Genomic DNA, 6247 nt, shown 5'->3' on the forward strand with positions numbered 1-6247 from the left:
TCAGTCAACATGCCACATTCTCTTGCACAGGTATCAGGACAGACTCTACCCTATTGTTTAACCGAACGTTTGCAGTCATGATTACATTGTAGTTTATGGTGGAATTAGAATGTGCTGTTAGCAGTTTAATCACAGACTATATACACACAGTATTGTATTATGAGTAATAGCAAACACACTTTGAACAGCTACACTCAGTCTGTCAACAAAGAAAAGACTAACGTACAACGTTACACACTGCAATGTAGTATATACGGTTATTCCACGTACCTTTTGAGGTGGGCTTTTCCCGGGGGTTTCAACCCCCTTTCTGGTCGTGTATGGTTTCCCTGCATTCCGTAGTGTCTTTCTCTTTCTGTCCTTCCATTCACTAACGTCGCATTTTCTTCTTTTGCCTAAATTGCTTCTCTTAACGTCAGCGGCGGACATGAAAACAGGCTGCGAGTCCATTTTAGCTGGTGGACATGAACGGTTGTTCCGCAGCGCGTTGAACAGAGCTGTCTACCCTGGGTCTAATGAAAAAATCACACCCGTGTGAACTGAGTGGTGTAAGGTTTTATATAGCATGATCAGCTGTGGTCTGACGTAATGTCTGACGTAATGAAATAAGGTAAGGTATTATGTAGCCTGATCAGCTCTGATCTGACGTAATGAAATCACACCTGGATGTGATTTCACAACTGGCTTTTTTTGCGCAGAGAAAATGACCACGGTTGCTACGGTCATCCAGTTCACCCGGGTGTGATTTAATTACGTCAGAAATTATTTTGAACATAGCAACCATGGTCATTTTTTATGCACACAAAAGCCAGTTGTAGGAGTGGTTTACACCACTCAAAAACAACAGACGTGGCTTCCGCATTAAACGGAGGGCTCGTAGAACAGCGTGATGACGTCATCGTTCTTTTTTTTCTTTTTTTTTATGGACTTAAACGGTTATTCGTCGCAGGTACTCAATTCATACTGGAGAGAAACCCTATGGATGTTATCAGTGTGGACATCACTTCTCTCAAATTGCAAACCTTAAAAGACACCAGAGAATTCATACTGGTGAGAAACCATATGGATGTGATCAGTGTGGACAACACTTCTCTCAAATGGCACTCCTTAAAGGCCACCAGATAATTCACACCGGAGAGAAACCCTATGGATGTGATCAGTGTGGACAACACTTCTCTCAAATGGCACTCCTTAAAGGCCACCAGAGAATTCACACTGGAGAGAAACCCTATGGGTGTGATCAGTGTGGACAACACTTCTCTGACAAGTCCACCCTGAAAAAACACCAGAGAATTCACACTGGAGAGAAACCCTATGGATGTGATCAGTGTGGTAAACGCTTCCCTCAAATTACAGGCCTTAAAAGCCACCAGAAAATTCACACTGGAGAGAAACCCTATGGATGTAATCAGTGTGGACAACATTTCTCTAGAATGGAGGACCTTCAAAGGCACCAGAAAATTCACACTGGAGAGAAACCCTACGGATGTGATCAGTGTGGACAACACTTCTCTAGAATGGCACACCTTAATACACACCAGAGAATTCATACTGGAGAGAAACCCTATGGATGTGATCATTGTGGACAACACTTTTCTGACAAGTCCAACCTTAAAAGGCACCAGAGAATTCACACTGGAGAGAAACCCTATGGTTGTTATCTGTGTGGACAACACTTCTCTCAAATGTCCAGCCTTAAAACCCACCAGAGAGTTCACACTGGAGAGAAAGCCAAATAATTGTGATGTTTGTGGAAAAGCTTTTTAGTAATTCAAATAATTTAGATTTTCACAAGGTTGTACACACTGTTGACTCTTGTGTTAGAATTGTACTAATTTTAGCCTCTGAAAATGTCCTGACCGCACACATTAATCCACATTACAACCAAGTGTAACATGTTGATCCATATGGTATGTTTTAAACAATTGTTTAAGGCTAAACTGTTTAAACGCATTACATGTATATGAGCATGCTGATTCTAGATTAATATGATGGCGATTAAACAAATGTTTCCATGTATAGATGAATTGCAACAACAATATTTAACATACAATTTGAACAGACTGGTCTTCTACCATGTAACAGATTCCCCAGATTTGCTGTAGTTTACATTTAGACGATTTTAGTTGTATGTCGGATGTAAATGTTCGGATGAATTGTAAAATGGAGAACCCTGGTGTAAACAATTGTGTTGTTTATTTTTCCTCGTATCAGGTGTTTTGTATTGACCTGTACTTTTGTTGAACTGTAACCATTCTACAAACTGAATAAAATGTTGAATCAATCGTTTGTCTTCGTGCTTTACATAAAATATAGAATATCATTAATTGTTGTGTTACTCAACACTAAAACAAACTGCCTATGTATTTCAAAATGCTATGAAAGGTTGTTTTTTCTTCCTGTTTTGTTCTTCTTAGTATATAATTACAAATCAACTTAAAAAATAGGGTCCTCACAAAAGTCTGAGTAGATGTTGAAATCCCCCAAACAAGTTTGAAAGTGAAACATCCCTTTAAACATGCAGTCTTTGTTCAGTACCAAGAGTCTGCCCTTCGCACAATCTCTGGCAGACAACAGTGGCCATTAACACATTTAATCTCTGCATTTGAATGCATTGTCTATAGTGAATGAAGCATCAGCCATCATCATTTAACCTGTTTACATTTTAACCTGGGGTAGGAATGTGGGTTTTGTTCATTATTTAGCATTTGAATGGTATTCAAATGCATTTGAATGGTCATCACAACCATATTGAAACTAATTCCACACACCTGAGTGCTCCTCATTCCCTCAGAGCAACCTGAACAATGACTTAAAGACTTAAAGTTGTCCGGTTTCCCAGGTTTACACAAATACAGTTGTTGTTATTGTGTATCTGTTGTTAATAACAATGTAATCGTGAATATAGGTTATGATTATTATTATAAGGATACTGATCATGTATACTGACTTATCCTGATCATGAATTAATAATACCGTATGGACACATGTTTCTGCACACAGGCCTACACATTACACAATGGGCTATGAGACTAAGAGGATTTGACAATATACTAATTTGTTGTTAGGCCTTGACCAGTTTTGCACATAAACCAGACCACTGTCTTCTATATTACAGTGGAAACAAATTGAACTTACATTGCACCTTAATAAAATAATAATAAAAGTACAGGGGATGTGGTAGTATACTGGTAAAAGACAAGATATGAAGGCTTGTGTACTATTTATGAAGACTGTCTGCAATCATTTTAGGGGTGGGTGGAAAACAAATAGGCCTAACTGTTTTTCTTTGTAAGACGCTGAGATGTAAATCACAGTATGAGCAGTTGTTTCTTCACCAGAGCTGGTTCTACTTGGTTCTAATGTAGAGCAATCCTCTTTGACTCTGCTGCATTAATTAATATCCACTTATATTATCCAGATACTAATTGCATTTACATAATATCCATAGCATATCATTTGTGAACATCAGTCTCCAGTAGGAGTCCCAATGGAGAGTGCTTGGTAGGAACTACTCCTTTGAGGTTTTTAAGGTTTATTATAAACCAGCAGTTTTTATGCACCATATATGGAAAAACTCTCAAATTGAACTTTCATTGCACAATTAAAGACCAAATTCCCACAGCATTTGATTGAGTTATTCTCTTTCTTTCTCTTCTGCGCTGTAATGTATTTTTATTTATTTTGTTTCAGTTATTTGTTTCCTGATTTACCAATAACTAAATAATCATGCTTTCTATATTATATTATGCTTTGACTCTGACAGTGTCTGTTATTTGGGATTCATGCCGACTCCTGCTTTGACTTTACTCACGTCCACATAGACTAATATGATGTACTTTTGTCCATACATCAATGTATTATAATTTGGATATAATTTAGATTAATTAAATACGAAGCTTACAAAGCAATCTCAGAGTTAGCCGTTTATTTCTAGAATGTTGCATAGAGCATGACCTGGGGGAGGAGATACAGAGGGGTGGAGCATGCAGCAGTTTGTTAGGTTGTGATTGGTGGAGACATGATGCTATTGTTCTGCTCTTTGGCCAATCAACACCAAGCAGTTAGTGGTTCCACCTCAGGCTCTCTAGTATAAGCAGAGTTTGTAGTTGTCAGTTCTCCACAACTCATCCAGGATATCAATCATTTCTGATCACATCTGACTGTGGACTCCAGACTTCAGCTGAAGATGAACTCCACGATGAACAGTTCTGCTCAACAGGGAGGACCCAATGATCATCAAGACCTCTGTAAGTTACATACATAATGGCAACATCAGCTAAACAAACCAAATACGACATCGACGCCGAAGCCACCGGATTCATTCACAATACAACCCATATCAAAATCAGCAAAAATAACTATAAATACTTCAATTTCATACTACAGACGGCACCAGATCAGTACATCAATTGCGTTTCATTTTCCACATCACAGCATCAAACTATAACCAAACTGGACCAGGACCAAACCCCTTCAAAGCTCACCAATATCCAAAGGAGTACCAACAAATGTAAGTTGAATTGCCTACATTCACTCTTAACATTTGCTATTTTATATGCCTATAGACATCCAGGAAAATAACTACCAAATATTACCATAATAAATAAATGTGTGCATTTTGTCTTACAGATACCAACGAATTCAACATCAAATTAAACAGCAGCAGCAATATCCAATTCACCTCAGCCCCCCTCTTCCCAAGAAAATCCCCAACAGACCTCCAGGAAATACAACTTAAAGACATCAAAAATCTCTCAAACCGGCAGAAAGTAAGTACTGAGTTTATTTTTCATTCTAACTACCGCAATATAGAATACATTCACATAATGAAGTTTAATTCTGAAGGTGGATTCTAACAATAGTTTTTATAGAGTAGGCCTATAAAGTGTTTTTTTCTGTTTGTGTGAAGAATAAGCACCACATGGTTTGACCAAACATTTGTGTTTGATTGCCAATCAAACCAATGTTTGGTCAAACAATGTGTCTCCCATTGGAAAAGCATTGTGGTGGCCTACAAAAACGACCAAACATTTGCTTGATTGGTGTTTGAATGAGGCCTAAGAAGCCATAAAACTTAAAGTGAATAGGCATATTCATTGTTATTTGCACTGTCTCGGCCAAGTTTTTGTTTGGTGTTTGATACGTGTGAGGCCTCAGGCTGTTGCTGAATTTGGAGTGATCTGAGTACAATGAACTAGATTAAAACTTTAAATCCAACCCAATATGAATCTAATCTTGCAAATCATGGCAATTGTCAGGTGCAGTGGCGCTCCACCCAACCATCCCCCCCACTTCTCTCAAGGCTAAAAAAACACTTTTAAAAGTATCTAGACGCACCTGCACGAAATGAGACTAATTAATTAGAGCGACAGGTGTGTGTGTGTGTGCTGAATTTTGATCGTCTGTACCTTTTTGTTAAATTGACGCAGAATGATCAACATTTGCCCTCTCTATGCTGAATTGAAGTGGACTCGATCCCAGACTTTTTTTTTTTCCCTCCCTGGAAATAAAAAATTCTGGGTTTCCAAGGCTATACAACACTGACAATCATATATCAAAAGTATGACTAAATATACTAATGTCTTTTCTTTTCTCATCAGATTGGACAGATCAACTGCACCGTCACCAAGATTCACCCCTGCACACCCGGATACACTCTCACAAATGGACCCATGACACAACAACTACTCGAAATTGCAGACGCCACCCACAAATCCCAACTCACAATCTGGAACACTCAAACGGACACATTGCACACAGACACATCCTACACCATCACCAACCTCACTCACCGCACACTCCCCACTTCATCACTAACCACCACCAAATCCTCCACAATCACACGCCTTCCTACACCACTTGTCATTCCCCCCTCAATTCACGCACTTACCATAGACACCCCACCATCGAGCACTGTCACGGGAGAAATTGTAGGAGCACAGATCACAGATCACATAGAATGTGCACTTTGTCATCACTTCCACGACACATTTGACCACAACAAAACCACAAACACCTGCACTAATTGTCACATGACCCGAAAAACTCACAGATTCAACACACTCAGTTCAGGAACACTAGTCATACAACCTCCACAAGACACAGAAAACACCAGACTTACACTCACAATGGGCCCTATACGCACTTATTTAAACACCTACAATCTCACTCACCTCACAACAGCAGCCACTATCACAGAGCACTTTTTGGACCAGGAGCACATCACTATTGTATACACCCCATC

The 6247-nt window shown here is 39.1% G+C and overlaps 1 long non-coding RNA gene across 2 annotated transcripts; it reads left to right on the forward strand.

The window, feature by feature from the left end:
• The first annotated feature begins 4147 nt into the window (after positions 1-4147).
• Positions 4148-6018, forward strand: LOC306937082. 2 transcript variants are annotated; one of them, XR_013791582.1, is made up of 4 exons: positions 4148-4250; positions 4438-4513; positions 4633-4772; positions 5604-6018. It is a non-coding gene; the product is annotated as an uncharacterized lncRNA (long non-coding RNA). The 2 variants fall into 2 exon arrangements; XR_013791583.1 differs by lacking the exon at positions 4148-4250 and having other exon boundaries at positions 4350-4513.
• Positions 6019-6247: the final 229 nt, after the last annotated feature.

This window comes from Electrona antarctica, assembly GCF_951216825.1.
Source record: "Electrona antarctica genome assembly, chromosome: 2".
Lineage (NCBI taxonomy): Eukaryota > Metazoa > Chordata > Actinopteri > Myctophiformes > Myctophidae > Electrona > Electrona antarctica.